Source organism: Canis lupus, chromosome 2, assembly GCF_003254725.2.
Source record: "Canis lupus dingo isolate Sandy chromosome 2, ASM325472v2, whole genome shotgun sequence".
Taxonomy (NCBI): domain Eukaryota; kingdom Metazoa; phylum Chordata; class Mammalia; order Carnivora; family Canidae; genus Canis; species Canis lupus.
Window position 1 is genome coordinate 22,435,865 of NC_064244.1, and position 19,985 is coordinate 22,455,849.

The 19,985-nt window shown below is 44.6% G+C and overlaps 1 protein-coding gene and 1 long non-coding RNA gene across 4 annotated transcripts in view; both read right to left on the reverse strand.

Moving 5' to 3' along the window:
- The window catches only part of CAMK1D (calcium/calmodulin dependent protein kinase ID), a 431,996-nt gene that overhangs the window by 199,028 nt on the left and 212,983 nt on the right, over positions 1 to 19,985 (reverse strand). The window lies entirely within an intron of this gene.
- On the reverse strand, positions 1,686 to 4,580 carry LOC112659088 (uncharacterized). Of its 2 annotated transcripts, none has more exons than XR_003136166.2 (3): positions 4,463 to 4,580; positions 4,025 to 4,121; positions 1,686 to 2,935 (listed from the first exon to the last, which is right to left on the reverse strand). It is a non-coding gene; the product is annotated as an uncharacterized LOC112659088 (long non-coding RNA). The 2 variants fall into 2 exon arrangements; XR_007405718.1 differs by having other exon boundaries at positions 1,686 to 3,734.

Sequence of the window (19,985 nt, forward strand, 5' to 3'; positions counted from 1 at the left end):
GCCAGGTTTTCGGAATCTGAAATCCTTTCACTTTCCCCCACCCCACTGGCAAAACCTGTAACTTCCACAAAGCCTGGCCTAATTGAATGGGACGAAGGCAAGCTGACAGCAAACAAAAATCCCAAAGCAGGAGAAACATTCTCACGAGCAGAGTGAACGGAAAGAGTTTTCGAGGAGCAGAAACCGTTGAGTCTAGGAACACAGATTCTCCTCGGTGAGAGAAAGGAGCTGTTCTGTGGAATAATAATAAGGACATCTGTCGGTTTCTATCATCCAATACAGTTTTTTCCCCCCTCTCATTAAAGTCACACAGAGTTTGAGGGACTAGTGCTATTAGAAATCATCAATGATTTCAGCAGATCTACCGAGGGAGTTTTCACATAAAAATTTCAGGTGCATCGAAGTCTCCAGTTGAACACCAGGGATGCAGAGAGAATCTCCAATTAAGGAATGCATATCCACAAGTCATCAGATTGTTATATAATAACCCTTTCCCACGGAGCCCTGGGATGAGAAACACCTAAGGGCTTAAATGATCCTGTAATGAATGCAGTAATATGCAAATCAATGTAACTAAACACATAATAAACAGATGGACAGTGAAAAACAAAATGTTAATGAAAAAGTAAATAAACATTACATCTCCTTTAAAACAGGTTTCACATGAGCATGTCCTGGAGCAAATGGAGAGGAACACTCTCCTGGGGGCTCCTGGGAGCAGAGGATGAGCTGGATGGACTAACCCCCAAAGCCCTTTCTGGTTCTGACCCTGTCTCTTGAAAAATTTTTCTTCGGTATTTGAAGGCAAATAAAGGGAAAGAGGCCTTCTTCCTTCACTGCCATCTGAATTAATGAATTCAGCGCATAGATACTGAACAGCTTGTGTGCTGCAGGGGGATGCTGAGGGATGAGGCTCCCACCCCGGGAGGAGAACAACGGACAGCTGAGATGGCTCCTCATGGACCTAAGCACTGGGAAGGAAGTGGCGGCGAGAGGGACAGTCATGGAGACGAGGGTGGCCACACAATGTGTCTCTGAGAGGCTTCCCTAGCACGGTGGCAGGAAGGGAGGGTCCCACCACCTTCCCCCTCCCGCCCTCTTCCACATTTACAGATCTGATGATCCAAAATGAGGCGTGGGCAGGGCCCGAGGGAATGCACCTGTTCCTTCCGCAGACGTTCAGGCATCTGAGGACAGAGCTGACCCCAACCCGGCCGCCAGGTTGTCTGATGGGACTTGGGGAGACCCTAGTGGCTGTGGGTCAACACATCAACTGGGGCTTGTGGGATCATGCAGGAGGGGAGCCTGGCCAGTTATAGGGGCTTGGAACAGACTTTCTGATGGGAATAAAGGGCATAGATCAAAGACCAGTAGACTTTACTCCAGCAAAGTGGGGTGGGGTGGGAGTAAGGGAGACAGAGGCCTCCAGGCAGAGAAGAGCCTTTGCAAGGGGCAGGGGTGGCGAGAGAGCACAGTGCATGGCCAACAGCATGCAGTGGTTGGATTATAAAGGGCTGGGGGTGGGGAGGGGGAAGGCTGGTGGAGGCACAAGGATGAAGCCAAGAACAAGGGCTAGATCATGGACAACAGCCAGGCCAGGAGCTTGGATTTCATCCAGATGGCAATGCAGAGCCATTAAAAGTCGACCTGAGGAGGGTCATATGACAAAAACTATAGATCTGCAAATGAAAAAAAAAAAAACTGAAAAATTAGCTGGGAGCTTGGCCTCTGTCAATCCCTAGCCCTTCACATTGACCTTTGGGTCATTCAATGAGGGAGGCACTGCAGTGTGTGTCAGAGGAAGGGGCGGAGGGAGGCAGAGATGAGGGGTGGGGAGACAGGGGGTGGGGGGCTCCTACACACATGGCAGGTGCCACTGCCTTCCTTTCCCTGAGGACCTTCTTGCCAGAGGATCTCAGGAGCCCTGCAGGCTTCCCCCCATCATTCTGCTGCCTGTGGCCACTGGAGGCACCGGCCTGTGGGAGGGGCCACCGTGGGGAGGTTTGGGGAGGGGGTGTCACAGGGTTCCCGGGTTGGGGCGTTGGGTGGCCATCCCCTAGTCTCTAATATTAGAAGCCATCTTCTGCCTTTGCAGTGTTTTCCCTCTTATTTGCATGTCAAACTAGAGAAAGAACATGTTTCTTTCCTTCTTTTACCATATGTTTGATGTTACCATCTGAGTGATATGCCTTAATATAGCACCGCAGCCTCATAAAGGGGAAGGAGCCAAGGATGCTTTACTGCTAATTCCTAGCCCTGTTCTCTAACAGACTGTTTCTTCCAAGAATAAAAAAGATTGCTAACATTTGCACGATTTTATGCAACTGACTTGCACGTGCCCCCTCCCCCACATCAAAATGAGGGCACCTATACATTCGCAGGTCCAGGAACACCAACACCGGGACCTGCCCTGGACCTTCTATGGTACTAATGTTTCCACCACCTACCTCTGCAGGCATCCCGGCCAGTAACGAGATTAAGGACATTTATGTCGTAGGTCCACGTGTTTTCACAAAAGAAAGACACAGATGCCACCGTCAATGGGTAGAAAATTACATATAACAGTGACAACATTCATGGCCTCGCATTAGTTAAAAAAAAAAAGAAAGAAAGAAAGAAAGAAAGAAAAAGAAAGAAAGAAAGAAAAAAGAAACACCAATGGCGTGGGTTTTTAGAGGGGGAATATTCTCAACAGAGGTACCCGGTCGTCACACTGCAGGAGTATGTTTCCACATCGTCTTCAACAAGAAAGTATGGTTTTAATTTTTAGCTGCTTTTGCAGATGCCTGTTGTGTTGGCACTCACATTTATTGATCAGGAAAATCTGAGCACAAAGGAAAGATGCCTAGCATTCTGAGAAGATGCAAACCGTGCTCTGGTCTGCGCTGGAGACAGTGATGGAGAGAAGGCAAGATGCCAGAATCAAAATTTCAAGCTGAAAATCACCGGGAAAAAAAAAAAAACAGGGCTTCAGAGGCAGCTGAGTCCAAATTCACATCCCCATGTCTCCTGGCAGGTTAACCCCCTAGGCCTGGCTTCTCAACGGTGAAAATAGGGTGTAGAATGTCCCCGTATGGGATTACGGTGACAATTACATCATATAATATGTGTAAAAACCTGGCAATTTGGCTAAATAAAACATGTCTATTAGCAAGAGAAGCTGTACAAACTCCAAGGCCTTTGAACAAGATGAAGAGTCTGTGGATGGACGGTGGTGATGGGTGCACAGCAACGTGATGTACTTCATGCCACTGAATGGTACTTAGGCACAGTGAAGATGGTAAATTTTATGTATATTGTACTACATTAAAAAAAAAAAAAAAAAGCCAAGTGTGCACCTGGGTGGCTCAGTCAGTTAAGTGGCTGTCTTTGGCTCAGGTCATGAGCTCAGGGTCCTGGGAATCCTTGCTCAGTGGGGAGCCTGCTTCACGGTCTCCCCTCTGCTCATGCTCTCTCTCACTATCTCCCCCTCTCTCAAATAAAAAAATGAAATCTTAAAAAAAAAAAAAAAAAAACGCCAAGGACAATTTGGAAAGTATTTAAAATGTGTGGATGGAGAAACTCACAGGAGATTTCTTCCACTTTAAATAGGCTAGTTTTCTTTCCAGCCTAATGGATTGTTTCTCATTACTGAAATATGCATTTTAAATAGTGAATTGGTACTAATAAAATGTTCAATGGAGCATCGTTGAACTATAAAATGAAAACGCTGGCTTTCATCAGGAATCACCTATCTTAGGAGAGAAGGAGGAAAAGAATCAATTGTCATTAGAATGAAGACAAAGAGCGCTAGTTCTCCAGATCATTGCCCCTGCTCTGAATTTGGGTTTAACATTTATAAATAAAAACCGGTTTTGCTGCATTAAAATATGTAGGCCTCAGTCCCTCAGCAGTGGTCTGTCCCTCCACCCAGCTCCAGACTGGAGCTCCTGTGGGCAGGACCCCTCTGCATGCTCCTGCAGGATGCCATGGGCTCCGGGGCACTTGGTAAGCAACCAGTGAGTGAATACAACGTTAAACTTACTCCAAATGGTGAAGTCTGGACAGTTTTGCACTCGTTCAGATGTTTCCATGATTATGTTCATTAGAACAAACTAACAGCTGCGAGGGTCGGTGAGCTGCTAGGGAAGGGAGGAAGCAGACAGTTCAGCTGGGCTGGGAGTCACAGGGGCGGGCAGTTCTCTGTACTGCTGTGGCCACAAGTGGATCGGACCCCGCCTGCACAGGCCTGGTGTCAGGATGTGGGGCTCCCCGTGCATGCTCTACACAGGGCCCTCCGGTCCCCAAGCCCTCATTCTCCACCACTGACCCCCACAGCATCCTAGCTCATGCCCTCACCTGTGCACATCAACTTCTGAAATCATCTGGTTTACTGTCTACCTCCCCCATCCCTACCCCTGCCCTATTAACTCCATCAAAATTAAGACTTTGTCTTGATCACTATTGTATCCCATCTCCTAACCTGGTACTGGCGCATGCTGAATGAATGAGGGAACAAATGAATGAACGAATAGAAGATTGAACAAAACAAATCCCAATCCTCTCCTTATGCTGTCACCCCAGCCCCACTGAACATGGTCACCACCACGACCTCACAATGCCTGGCTTGTGTTACGATGAGGCTCCCTCCCTCCCCTGGGAACCCTGGGACGCTGCATCTCCATGACAGGGACAGTGACAGTGACCGGGAATGGGCTGGTAGGAAGAACAGTTGAACCAGACTCTAGCTGCAAGGACATGGCACACTGGCACCGCAAAAAAGTTAGGAATCGTGCTGAGACTCAGGGGGGAAAGTATTAGGCTGCTCCCGAGGCCTGGGCACAGTGTTGAACAGAATGCACACAGAAGAAAAAAAGGTTGTGCTGGCTACACCAGCTGGACAGGGAACAAGAGTTCCTTGGGCCCCCATGCCGCTCAGTTATGGATGAGCCTCAAAATCCACCCCCCCCCCCATCTGTCCCTATAGAACCAGGGCCTGGAGAACAGTTGGTGGAACAACGTGATGGTCACTTGGGGGCTGACTTATGGCTGAAAACACCTGCCGAAAGGGTCCAAGAAGGCATCTGTTTGGAGGTGACTCCTGACAGCAGATGGGGGGTTTCGTTATTATGTTTTATTCTCTCTTTTCCAAATGAATCATTGCACATTCTACACTGCACAGCATGAGAAGAGGAAGGTGCAGATAAGAGGGTGGGTGCTCCCACACAAGAACCTGCCAAAGGATTGCTCCAGCCTCATGGAAAACACTTGTTTTTAACCAGGACAAGGCTGAAAGTCAGCCTTTAAAAAACAAACAGCTGGGCAGCCCGGGTGGCTCAGTGGTTTAGCGCTGCCTTCAGCCCAGGGTGTGATCCTGGGGACCTGGGATCGAGTCCCCCATCGGGCTCCCTGCATGGAGCCTGCTTCTCCCTCTGCCTGTGTCTCTGCCTCTCTCTGTGTGTCTCTCATGAATAAAAAAATAAAATCTTTAAAACAAAAACAAACAAAAAAACAGCTCCTCTGAGTGGTGACGGAGACTCTCCCCAGTAGGCCTCAGCCTCACTGCCCGTCACCCACAGCGCCCCTGCTAGGCCGGAGGGGATCTTCTGTCCAGGGGCAGGTTGTGCCAGACCTGGAAACTCTTCTTTCAGTGTGAATGTCACACTTACTGGGATCACAGCCTCCAAGAGTCAAGTGATTGTAAAAGGTCAGAGCGTCCCTGACGAAAGCCCATGCTAACCTTTCCAGAAGAACAGCTCTGCGATTTCCTTGGAACCAAGTTTCTAGAAGTGCCCTGTGTGGGCTGCGTAGGTATCCAACGTTGCTTATTGCTAGGAAGCTCACTATGCCTCATCGCTCTGTATGGCTACACTTGAAGTTGACCTTCTCTAGTTTAATCTTCTGTGCAGATGGAAGTAACTGGACAGAAACCTCAGTCACTTGGAGACCACTGTTGCCGCATCTCAGTTTTGCCTCCTGGCATCTCTTCCATTCCCCCACCTTCTCCCAAAGTGGGGCAGCCAAAACTGAATCTGCCACTGCAAGGACAGGACCAAGAAAAAGGGGTGGCTTCTCTCGGTTCCTGCTCAGCAACCAACACATACATCACAGCCTTTTTCCCTATCAGAGCAGGGGCATGATGGACTTGCTGTGGCTCAGCCTCTTGGGGCCTCCCGAGGGGAGGCTCACAGTCTGGGGGACACTCCACCTTTCAGGCAAACAGTGAGAACTCCTATGGGCCGTCGAAGGTCTGAGTTCCAGCCTGTGAACTTCTCAGAGTTCCATTTCCTTCATCTCTACAATGGGAATAACTGCATCTAATGGATTTACTCCAGGCTGCTGTGAGGTTCAAATACATATAGAGACACTTATGTCGGGCACTAGCCCAGGGTAGCCTCCCCATGCAATTAGGATACAATCCAGTCTCCCCAGAATGGCCCACAAGGCCACCGCATTGGGCCCACAAGCCCTTCTGACCACTCAGTGCACTGTCACCAGTCATGTGGATCTTCCTGCTGTCTGTCAACACTCCAAGATCACCCTCCCTCTTCCGGGCTTTTTTCTTATTTCCCCGCCTGGAATTCTCATCCTCAGATTCTCCATGGCTGGCTCCTCACACTTACTGTTTTTGCACAAAAACGTGACATTCTCTGATCCCCTATCCAAAATAGTCACATGTGAAATGGGGAAGGGGTCGGGGGCAGGTTCTTTCAGGAGGGAGGTGAATCTTAGCTACAGAGTCTGCAAATCACAGAGAAGCCTGAAATAGAGTTCAGTGTGGCCTTAATCAAATAGAGACCTCATCCATCAGTCAGGGGGTAGGGCCATCAGCAGCAGCCAGAGACAGATCAGTGCTGCTGGATTGGCAACAACCAACCTTGGCATAGTGCTTTAGAGTTTTTATTCATTTACTCATTCATTCAACAAATATTTACCGATATTTACAAATATTTGATAGGCACCTCCTGCATGCCAGGGTCAGGATAGAGACGGAGTTTCTGCTCTCATGGTATTTGTATCCTACTAGATAAGCTTTCCCAGAGTGGCAAATGCATATCCTCCAGCCACTCTCTGCCTTCACGTGCTTGTATTTTCTTCATAGCACATGATCTGAATCATTTATTATTCTGAACAAAGGCCCCTGAACAATGATGGCCAATGTCTTGACTTTTTGTGTCCATGTTCAATGTACTGAAGCCCTTCTGACTAAGATTCACCACTGCCCTTAAAGCACCTACTCAATCCTTTACCAACAAAAATTTTGCACCTTTTGCAAAATTTTGCAAAAATTGCCATGAAAACAGCAATACAGAGCTTCAGAGGGTCTGTGCTGACCTCTGGAGATTTAAATTGCTCCTCGCTTTCAAAATAAAGTTTTGGGGTGCCTGGGTGGCTCAGTTGGTTACTTGACTCACAATTTCAGCTCAGATTACGTCTCAGGGTCATGAGATCAAGCCTGCCCCACCCACCCTTTCCAGTGTTGAGCCCTGCATCAGGCTGGGAGCTCAGCGTGGATTCCACTTGAGATTCCCTCTGCCTTTACCCCCTCCTTGTGCATGTACACTGTCTCTCAAATAAATAAATAACATCTTTAAAAAGAGATAAAGTCTTGACTGCAACCTCAAAACAGCTCCTCTACCATTTTGTTTGTGTTGTAAAATAATGAATCATCAAGTACTAAGACGGAAGATTATAAGGTGTAGTTTCTTCTTCTAAGGAATGTTCGTGGAGACATGGGGTGGAGGGGACACTGCTTCCTCATCTACCCATCTTTACACATAAGTCCTGAAGGCTCTACCAACTCCCACCCTAAAAACATAATTTATAATGTGCTTGAGATCGTGCTGCGCAGGAAGTAGCTACAATTAGGTCTCAAAGAAGGGAAATTTGGAGGGATGCTTCAGTCATGAGGGAAAGCTCACTGGCAAGATGAAAAAAAGAAATCTCACTGGGCAGAACATAGATAAGGAAAGAAGAGAAGCGGGGTCCTACCTGTGGTCATGATGGGGGGGGGGCAGGGAGTGGTGCAGGGTTCACAAGGAAAAGCAAGATGGAAGTTCCAGAGGCAGAAGTGAGCCTGCCAGTGAGGAAAAGATGTGGGGAAGAAGTATAACAGTTCTATAACAGATCCCCAGGTGACAAATGGCTTCAAGTAGCAAGGTGAGGAATTTGGCCTTCATTGTTCAAATTCTACATCTTCAGGGTTAGAAAGGATTTTGGAGGTCATTTGTCCAAACTATACCCAGAAGGAAGAGAAAAGCCCACTTTGGGAGCTGCCCTGAGGTCCAGCGGAGCTCACCAAGGGCCAGGTCATCAGCCCTGCCTCTGTGACCTTCCTTCTAGGTCCATGCCATGGAGCTCCTAACAATCTCAGTGTCCTTTTCCTTCAGTACCTGGAGCCCCTCACTTACATGATGCTACCCAGCAACATTTGTTCGAGCCCAGAGAAATGGAACATCACAAGAAAATCAAGAGCTCTAATATTTTCAAAAACAACTGTTCGGATATTGTAAGAGTTACCGTTTGACACTTTTCTGCAAGATAGTGTGGAGGTTGAAACAAAACCAGAGGTAGAGAACATGTCCCCATCCATAATGACTATAATCAAGATCTTCCCACACAATGAGCTCTTCACTTGAGAGCCACACAGAAGGCCTCTAACTTTGCTCCGTGTGATATTCTGACAACCTCGACGTGGGAACAACACACAAGAGCTCGGGAAGAAAGGACAAGCTTTTAGCTCTGTTTCCTTACTGGTTTGTTTATTATCATCCTGGGCTTTCAGTGCCTTGGAACAAGATGTTTCCATGGCATCAGGTGGAGTGCAAAGTTTATTGCATAAAGTCACAGCTTTTGAAATCACAATGAAATCAACCCCTTGGTAAAATCAAATGGAAAGGTAATACATGCTGTAGGCTTTTTGTTAACAAATAAGAACTCAGCATCTAATAAAACTATCCCCTTTCAAGTGCAGACCATTATTTGCCCTGTTGCTTTATCCTTGTTCCCTAACACCTTATAGGGGAACTGAGTTACCGTGAGACCAAGGAAGCGCGCTGGATTCCCAAATAGCTGATGCTTAACATTTCACCTCTTCCAAGGCTAAGTGCATTTCACTATCCTAACGCCAGGATGCTCAGATGGGGGAATACATCAGAACCAAGCAGAGAGAGCTTTTCTAATGACAAATTCCAGAACTCCACCCCAGGCTTCGTGAGTCAATCTCTGGAGGGGAGCCCACAGGTTTTCCTCAGTTACACCTACGGTTAAGAAGTATTCCTCATCAAAAAAAAAAAAAAAAAAAAAAGTATTCCTCAAGACAAAGAAGTTATTTTCTAACTGTGAATTTTAGCCTTTAATAAGCTCTATGAAGAAAATGCAAAATATGGAAAACATTCTAGTATTCCTGGAAAGAAACCAGCATAGGTTTCTGTACATGAAGCTCTCCTCTCTGAACAGAAGATCTCTATCAGTTTACTCCAAAGGGCAGAAAGGTCCCAGACTCTGAGAAAGAAGACAGGAGATTGGTACAGTAAGTGGTTTTCCATAAGGGTCTAGATGAGTCCACCCTTGCTGCAATGTGTTCATTTCCTCCAACTAAAGTGGCACAGGGCTGTGCCTCAATCTAGTTCTCCCATAGCAGGTGGTGAGGACAGTCCTCAGTATGTCCTGGAAAATCCACTGCCCATGCCCTAAATCAAACACGCAGGAGGAACATCAAGGTGCCGGAGCCCAGACTCTGTAGTAAGGTAGACGAGATAGATGAGGAGCTAAAGGGGCAGCGACTGAAGCTGTTTCCTGGAGATGAGGCAGGAGCAAGTAAACTGGAGAACAATTCTGAAGGGTTTTGAAGGGTTCCGTCGGCCAGGGCAAAGGATCCAAACACCTCTCAATTAACAAGCATGTCGCTACCAAAGACTTTTGCTGGTGCAGAAGCTGCTACAAGAACGAGGAGATGGACTCTGAAGCCAGGCCGCCTGGATGTGAATCACAGCTCCACACATTCCAGCCGTGGGCTCTCGAGGTGGCTTGCCCTCTCTGTGCCTGGACTTCTCACCTATAAGGTGGGGATGATCATAGTGCCCACCCCATGGGGCTGCTCTGATGCCCAGTGGGGTTTGTGCAGATGAAGCATCTGGGACACAGTAATACAGCGGAATCTGAGTCTGTTTAACTGCATTTGGTTTGTTAAATGGATTCATACATCAACTGGCATTGTCCTAATACATGACCCAGGAGAAGCCTCTCAGGAGACTGCGATGCCCTCGTGAGGGGACACTGAGGGAAAGGATGTGGGGGCAGCATTGCCAAGAGAGCAAGTTGCCATCGGGCGTGAAGGTGAGGAGCTCAGCTCTGGGTCTGAATCCCAGCTGAGGGGTGCCAGGCTGTTCTTAACCCCTTTCTGTTCTGGGTCAAATGGGGGCACTTTTAGGACACACCTTGCAGAGCTGCTATGAGGGTCACATAAATGATATATAAATAATCCTAATTATTTATGAAGCATAATAAAATTATATAATAATAACACAATATATATTGTTGCCCGTAACATAGCAATGTCAGGTGCTTAGAAGGGTTTCTGGCAGGGAGCAAACGGGTCTGCAACACTGAGGTTGTTGTGATGATGGTGAAAGTCAGGTATTCTGTAGTTTTTCAAAAGTCACAGAGGGTGACAGGGAGCTAGCTACTTGTGTTTTTATTTACTCACTCATTCACTCGGGCAATGCTGTGTAGGTGCTAGTGAGCCAGTGGTAAGCAAAGGGCAGCCTGTCTTTGGCCTGTGGAGACACGAGTGGCGCTCCACTGACCACCGTGAGGAAGGTATCGCCTGGGGAGGGGCCGGGGAGGAAAGTCACAGGGAGATTGGCAGGGCCCTAAGCCAGTGTGTGGGTTTACTGTTACAGCCATCATCTGGCATCCTCCCTCCCGCCTGGTGGAGAAGACAGTCGAGATGTCATCACTGCTCTAAGGATGACCCATCTGATACTTGAGAAGCTGGGATGCCCTTGGCCAATGCAGAAAACTCTGCATTACACCTAGAACCCGGTCCTTCCAACGCTCAGCTCGGAGCTACTGCTCTGCCCCTGGCAGGCTAATGAGGCTGCCGTGCTCTGTCCCCCTCCAATGCCTTCCTGGAGCTTCCAACTCTGGGAGACACACCGTCCCTGGGAGCAGTCCCCATGCACACCCTGTGCAGGGGGCCTGGGACTGTGTGGCATCTGCTTCCACTGTCCACATACATAGACTCATTAGTTGTAGGGAGGTTAAAATCAGAACCGTGAAAAAGCCAATGGGAAGGGTCACAATGCCTAAAAAGACCAGTTTGGGTCCTTTCCTCATGACCCAGAGAAGGAAGAACTGCTTTGGGCCTCTAAGGGCCACAAGAACAGAATGCTTTGTTCTTAAAAGAAAAAACCATCTGAGATCAGTCAGGTGAGCAACACCCGCAGCCCTCCTCCTTTCTTTTTTTTTTTTTTTTTTAAGATTTATTTATTCATTCATGAGAGACACAGAGAGGCAGAGACATAGGCAGAGGGAGAAGCAGGCTCCCTGCAGGGAGCCTGATGCGGGACTTGATCCCAGGACCCTGGGATCATGACCTGAGCCAAAGGCAGACGCTCAACCACTGAGCCACCCAGATACCCCACACCCTCCTTTTCAATGCGGTGAACAGTGTCCCTGCTGAGACTCCTGCAGGGTGTGCATGGATGGCCACAGCCCGTCACCAAGGAAACAATGACCTCCTCAAGGAGGAGTATAGAGGTTGTCCATTCAAGTTCCAACTGAAGCCATCATCGCCACGTGGAATATCACACAGGGAATGTTCCTTTGCCAACCTGAGAAGCCTTTGCTTATATTCCCATTAACCTTCTTCACTTTAAAAATAATTTGGCAGCATTTATCAAAACTTACTATTGAAAAAAAAAAAGCAATCAGCTAATCTCAAGTCCACTGCTTAAAATAATGCTGCATGCTCAGCCCTCCTGGGACCCTAATTTTCTCACTTGGAAAGTGAAACGGAATCCAGTGCTGATGGGAGTGTAAATTGCAACCAACTTCTGGAAAATTAACCTGACAATATCTATTAAAATGTAAAACATACACACCTCTGGTCCTACAATCCCACACAGAGGAGACTTTCTACAGAATTAAAAGAACCCAGTGAGAAAGGATATGGGCGGGAGGATGTTTATCCAAGCATTATGGGTAGAGCCAAGAATAATAATAATAAAAATACAGAAACCAAACTGAAAGTCCATCAACAGCAATATGGCTGAATAAATGATGGTATGTTCATATTATAGTATCCAATAAGGATCTTTGTAAGAAGAATGAGTTGGGGGGTTTTCATTAAGCACAGCAGAAAAGGTAGAGGAGGGGAAAAAATGACTCATCAAGGTTGGTCAACAAAATTATGGCAGTAGAAGCAGATGGACAAGTTGCAACTGACTTGATGGACCAGCAGACCCAAATCGAAGGCCAAGGGTGGGCCAGGGAGGGCAGTGTGGGAAGTAAACCAAACCAGGGTCGGTTTGCATCACTGAGCCCTGGCAGACTCAGGAGCTGAAGGTACCAGATACCTCAGATGGTTGGTTTAAAAACAAGGGGATGGATCGGTCCTCAGAAGGACCATATAGACCCTCTCCAATCCCAGATTGTCTCTCTTACCCTCAAGCAAGCCAAGGGGGAAAGCTGGAGGAGGCTCGCTCTCCAGGGAAGCTGACTCAGGCAGGCTCAGTGGCCGAGGGGGAGACAGAAGCACTCCAGGAGGACAAGAGTCCTGTCCCTGTCCCACTCAGCTCCCAGATGCTGGCATCCGACCTCCATGTCCACCAAAGACCAGTGGATGTTTCTAGCAGCTTCATTCGTAACGGTCAAACCCAGAAAGCAACGAAGGTGTTCTTCAGTAGGCAAATGGAAAAACCAGCTGTGGTCCCTCCAGACAATATAACACTACTCAGTACTAACGAGAAACGAGCTATCAAGCCACAAAAAAGACATGGAGGAGGCTAAGTGAAGGAAGCCCATCTGGAAAGGCTATATACTGGGTGATTCCAACTAGAGGACTTTCTGGAAGAGGCAAAACTATGCAGGCAATAAAGAGGTCAGGGACTAAGGGGAGGGGGAGGGAAGGAGAAGAAGGGGAAGAGAACAATGAACAGGCGCAAGACGGGATTTTAAGGCAGCGAAACTATTCTATGTGATATTGTATCAGCAGACACATGTCATCACACATTTGTTAAAATCCACAAAATACAATAAGATTTAACCCTAATGTAAACTTTAGAGTCTAGCTAACCATCAATTGTAATAAATGTATCACACTAGTGTGAGACAATAGCTATTAAAATGTAAAACATACACACCTCTGATCCTACAATCCTATTAATAACAGGAGACACTGTCACCTGAAACTAATGTAACATTGTGTGTCACCTGTACTCAAACAAGATTTTTTTAAAAAATAGGGAAAACTGGAGGTGACGGTTTATAGAAGCTCTTTGTATTTTGCACTCAATTTTTCTGGAAACTGCTTAAACAAACAAATAAAATCTACTGATTTAAAAAAAAAAAACCCACAGTGAGTCATAACTACATATGCACTAAAATGGCTAAAATTAAAAATACTGACAGCACCAACTATTAATGCACAATCAGAATTCTCTTCATTACTAGAGGGAATGAAAATGGTGCAACCACTTTGGAAAACAAGCACACCACCTACCAAGTTACCCAGTGGTGCTCCTCCTCAGGATTTACCCCAGAGAAGTGAAAACACATCTACACAAAGACTTGAATGCAAATGTTTATTACGGCTTTAGTATAAGAGCCCCAAACTGGAAGGAACCCAAGTATTCACCAACAAGTGAATGAGTAAACACTGTGTGATATGTTTATACAGTGGAATACTAGCCAGCAGTAAAGAACAAATACAGTAGCATGAATGAAGCCCAATAACATTATGCTGAGGGGAAGAGACCAAACCAAAGGCGTACATGATGTATGATTTCATTTACATGAAGTTCTAGAACAGGCAAAATAATTTATAGCAGGGGCGCCTGGCTGGCTCTGTCGGTAGAGCCTGCGACTCTTAATCTCAGGCTCGTGAGTACAAGCCTCATGTTGAGCGTAGAGCCAACTTTATTTTTTTAAGGTTTATTTACTTATTTGAGAGAGAGCACAAGTGGGGAGGGGCAGAGAGAGAGAGAGAGAGAGAAGCAGATTCCCCATGGGGCAGGGAGCCCAATGCTGTGCTCGATCCCAGGACCCTGGGATCATGACCTTGATGAAGGCATATGCTTAACCAACTGAGCTACCCAGGCTCCCCAAGAGCTTAGAGCCTACCCTAAAAAAAATGTATATAGTGAAAAAAATTAAAAATAGAAAAAAGAATCTTAGATCAGTGGTTGCCTGAGACAGAAGGTGAAGGGGATTAACAGGGAAGGGACACAGGGCATTTTCTTGAGGCTATGGAAATATTCTCTATATTGATCAGGCTGGTGATCGATTACCTGCATGTATACACTAGCCAAAAACTCATAGAACTGTGTGTTTTAAATGGATGTTTTTTATTGTATATAAATTAAACTCCAATAGAGGTCATTAAAATGAAAAACATAAACAAGGTAATTAGGGTAATTAGTAAATCCAAGGGAAACAAAATAAGTATAAGAAAGGAAATGTAATCCTAATACACTTTTATGATTTTGCTGTGAATATTATTTACATAGTCACATAATATAAGCGCTGATCTTTGACATAAGCACTGATCGTTTAAGACAAACGTGTGTGTGTGAGCATATCTTTTGTGTGGTTAGATAAAAAAGCTAAATCCTCTTGTTGGTATGACATCAACAGATGATGTTCTAAAACAGATGAATTGAGGAACCATAGTAGAAACATATTGTTTAGAAATTTGGAGGTAAATACCCAAAGAAAGAGTTTAAGGAGTTCACAGCGTGTCTCTTTGGGAAGAGAGAATCCAAGAGTAGGGAGGACTGGGGTAAGTGGCCGCAATTATTCAGTTGACGTCTAGTGATACTATTGAATTTTAAAACAATATACAAGGGTCTTGCTTTGACAAAAGTAAAGTTAAATTTTAAAAGAATGTAGAGGCGCCTGGATGGCTCAGTGGTTGAACATCTGCCTTTGACTCAGGTCATGATCGCCGGGTCCTGGGATCGAGTCCCACATCAGGCTTCGAGTGAGGAGGCTGCTTCGCCCTCTGCCTATGTCTCTGACTCTCTCTCTCTGTGTCTCTTATGAATAAATAAATAAATCTTTAAAAAATTTTTTTAATTATATAAAGACCTAAAGAATATTCGTGACATACTGTTAAGTGCAGAAACATGATTTTGGTAAGAGTATAATATAGCTTTCACTTAAAAACAAAAACTAACGATAGAGGTAAAGGAATTTTTGAATATAAAGAATGGTGAACAACAAAGTTACCATTAGCCACCTCAGAGGGGAGGAATTAAAGATTACAGAGGTGGTGTAATAGATTATTGACTTTTTCCACATACATTTCTGAGTCATTTATGTGTTATAATAAGTGTATATTAGTTTTGCTATTAAAAACTCAAATAAATAAATAAATAAATAAATAAATAAATAAAACTCAACAAAAAGGGATCCCTGGGTGGCTCAGTGGTTTGGCGCCTGCCTTCGGCCCAGGGCATGATCTTGGAGACCCGCGATCAAGTCCTGCGTCGGGCTCCCTGCATGGAGCCTGCTTCCCCCTCTGCCTGTGTCTCTGCCTCTCTCTCTCTCTCTCTCTCTCTGTCTCTCATGAATGAATAAATAAAATCTTAAAAAAAAAAACCCTCAACAACAGCAAAAATTGAGTAAAAACAATTAAGCTGGATGATCTCTAAGATTCCTACAGATCTAATATCATAAAAATATGGGACCCCTGCCTAAACTCTACCAAAAGTCCAGACTTACTAAAACATGAATTTTATCCCAGATATGCCCACATGTAATCTTGGCAAATTGTTTAAAACTTCAAGCAAAGACATCTATGGAGTCTACTATAATTTGACATACTGACTCCAAGCAATCAGAAATCTAGCCCTTCACAGATTTCCAGGAGGTGAGAGATAGCTGAAGCAGAGCATATGCCAGCATGCAGGGAGTGCCGGGGAAGGGAAGGATGGTTCTGGCAACCAGGGTCATGTGCCCATGTAGCATGGTTCCGGATACTTTGCCTGCTATGTCCTTTAATTCTTACAACAACCATAAAAAGAGTATGATGAAGAAATTAAGGCTTAGAGGGTTCCAGATAAATGGGAAGCATCTGTCACTCTGACCTTTCAGCAGAAATCACTACCAGCTGAATAGTCTTACCTGGACCAAGGCATTTGTTTTTCTAAATGAGAAGGGCCCTCCCTCCTGTATAAAAGGAAGGAAGGGGAAGGCTGAGGGGCTCAGTCAGTGAAGCAGCTGCCTTCAGCTCTGGCCATGATCTTAGGGTCCTGGAATCGAGCCCTGTATCAGGCTGCCTGATCAGTAGGGAGTCTGCTTCTCCCTCTCCCTCTGCTCCTTCCCCTGCTTGTGCTCTCATTCTCACTCTCTCTCTCTCAAATGAATAAATAAAATCTTTAAAAAATATAAAAGGGAAGGAAAAATTAAAAACTTTTGCTTCTTTAAAAAATCCTGCTTGGGGGGCAGCCCCGGTGGCTCAACAGTTTAGCGCCGCCTTCAGCACAGGGCATGATCCTGGAGTCACGGGATCGAGTCCTGCGTTGGGCTTCCTGCATGGAGCCTGCTTCTCCCTCTGCCTGTGTCTCTGCCTCTCTCTCTCTCTCATGATAAATAAATAAAATCTTTAAAAAAAAATCCTGCTTGGGGATGGAAAGACAAGCTACAGAGTGGAGAAACTATTTGCAAACCACATATCCAACAAAGGATGACTCTACTCAGACTGTATACTATATACTTGGCCTATATAAAGAACTTTCAAAACTCAACACTAAAAAAGCAACCAATCCAAATAGAACCTGGGCACGAATCAACATTTCACCGGAGAAGGTAAACCGATGGCCCTGTTGGTCATTCGAGAAATACAAATTAAAACCACAAAAAGATGTCATTACATGCCTATCAGGATGGCTAAAATAAAAAATAGTGACAGCACCGGATCACTCATACTTTGCTGGTGGGAAAGTAAAAGGGTCCACCAACTCTGGGAAACAGTTTGGGCAATTTCTTAAAAAACCAAACATGCGACCACTATATAACCCAGCAACTGAACTTCTGGGCATTTATCCCAGAGAAATAAAAATTTATACTCACTCAAAAACCTGTACACAGAAGTTTATAGCAGTTTTATTTTTAATGGCTTAAAAAATGGAAACAAGCCAGATGTCCTTCAACTGGTGAGTAGTTACACAAACTGTGATCCACCCAATTCCATGTAATACTTCTCAGCAATAAAATGGAATGAACTACTGATACATAGTTCATGTATGACATACTGACATACTGAACATGTCACTGATACATGTGACAACCTAGAAGAACCTCCAGAGATGGCTGAGTGACAAAGACAATCCCAGGTTTACATCTGTATGTATAACATCATAACGTTAATTTACGGCATATAGGTACATGTTAAGTACATGTATAATTTCATGACATTATTTTTAAAAATAAAACTCTAGAAACAGAGAGCAGGGGTGCCTGGTGGCTCAAAGTCTGCCTCTGGCTCAGGTCATGATTTTCCCTGCTTGTGATCTCTCTCTGTGTCTGAAATAAATAAATGAAAGAAAAGAAGAAGAAAGGAAAGGAAAGGAAAGGAGAAAGGAGAAAGGAGAGGAAAGGAGAGGAAAGGAGAGGAGAAAGGAAAGGAGAAAAGAAAGGAGAAAAGAAAGGAGAAAAGAAAGAAAATAGAAAGGAGAAAGGAGAAAGGAGAAAGGAGAAAGGAGAGGAAAGGAAAGGAAAGGAAAGGAAAGGAAAGGAAAGGAAAGGAAAGGAAAGGAAAGGAAAGGAAAGGAAAGGAAAGGAAAGGAAAGGAAGAGAGAGAGAGAAAGAAAAAGAAAGAAAGAAAGAAAGAAAGAAAGAAAGAAAGAAAGAAAGAAAGAAAGAAAGAAAGGAGGGAGGGAGGAAGAAAGAAAAGAAAGAAAGAAAGAAAGAAAGAAAGAAAGAAAGAAAGAAAGAAAGAAAGGAGGAAGAAAGAAAAGAAAGAAAGAAAGAAGAAAGAAAGAAAGAAAAAGAAAAAGAAGAAAGAAAGAAAGAAAGAAAGAAAGAAAGAAAGAAAGAAGAAAGAAGAAAGAAAGAAAGAAAGAAAAAGAAAAGAAAGAAAAAAGAAAGAAGAAAGAAAGAAAGAAAGAAAGAAAAGAAAGAAAGAAGAAAGAAAGAAAGAAAGAAAGAAAGAAAGAAAGAAAGAAAGAAAGAAAGAAGAAAGAAAGAAAGAAAGAAAGAAAGAAAGAAAGAAAGAAAGAAAGAAAGAAAGAAAAGGAAAACAGAATACAGGTTGCTAGGAGTGAAGGAGGGGGTGGGAGCAGAGAGAACTGGGTGTGTTACAAAAGGACATCATGAGGGATGCTGGAACCTTCTGTATCTTGACTGTATCCTTGCCAATATCCTGGTTATGACACTGTACTTCAGTTTTGCAAGATGTTACCAATGGCAGAAACTGGGTAGAGGTTTATGGGATTGCTCTGTATTATTTCCTGCAATTGCATTTAATCTATAATCCTCTCAAATAAAATGTTGGGAGTTTTTAAGAAATCCAGCTCTGTGTAGATTTGGTCAATTATTCTATGCCTCTCTGTGCCTTAGTCTCCTCGGGAGTAAAACAGAGATAATAGTAATAACACCAACCTCATAAAATTATTGTGATATTGGAGAGTTTACTAGACATTAAATATTTAAACGGAGCTTAGCAGGTATTACTCAAAAAATACTAGCCACTCTTATTTCAAGCAGTAATTCAGAAGTATTTATTGAGCACCTGCTATAGGCCAAGACTCAGTAATTTCATTAAAAATCAGCATCTCAGGATGCCTGGTGGCTCAGTGGTTGAGCATCTGCCTTCGGCTCAGGTCGTGATCCTCGGGTCCTGGGATTGAGTCCCATATCGGGCTCCCCGCAGGGAGCCTGCTTCTCCCTCTGCTTAGGTCTCTGCCTCGCTCTGTATCTCTCATAAATAAATAAATAAAATATTTTTAAAAAATAAAAATAAGCATCTCATTTTGGGATAAGCAAGAGACCTGGATTCAGGACCCCAGCACTACCACCATTCTTGCTGTGCATCCTTGGACAACTAACTTAACCACTCTGAACTGCTTTCTCTTAAACAGCAAAAAGGAGTGAATAATACACACACATCCCATAAGGCTAGGAGGACTGAAATGATGCATATAAATGCCTGCCACGTAGCAAATCGTCAATAAATGGTAACTAACTGTAAGGCGCCGGGGTGGCTCAGTCAGTTGAACATCTAACTCTTGATCTCAGCTCAGGTCTTGATCTCAGGGTTGTGAGTTCAAGCCCTGTGTTAGGCTCCACCTTGGGCATGAAGCTTACTAAAAAAAAAGAAGGATAACTATTATGATTACTTATGTATTCTCTTTATTGTTACCTTCTTCCCACTTGAGTTTTAAGCTTCTTGAGAACATAGTCCTCTGCTTTTTTCTCAGGAATCCGTCTTGACACCAAGGATAATGTAATAAACACATAAAGGACTCCACAAATACGTACTAAAAAAATAGAATAATCTGGCAATCCCTAACGAAATCATGTATGCCTTCTGATTATAAGGCCTGAGAAAATTCCCCTATAAGCCTAAGACGGGGCTTGCACAAGGGCGTGCATTATGATACTCTTCATGGAGGCAGGAAAGCCTGGCAACCCACATATCTATCTCTGGGGAGATGGAGAGTAGAATGGATGGAGCAAAAGCAGCTAAAATCAACAGACTGGAGGGAAATATAGTTGTAAGGCCAGATGTTAAAAACAGTGTGAATTAAAAATAGTAAGCCACAGAATGGAGTTTATTT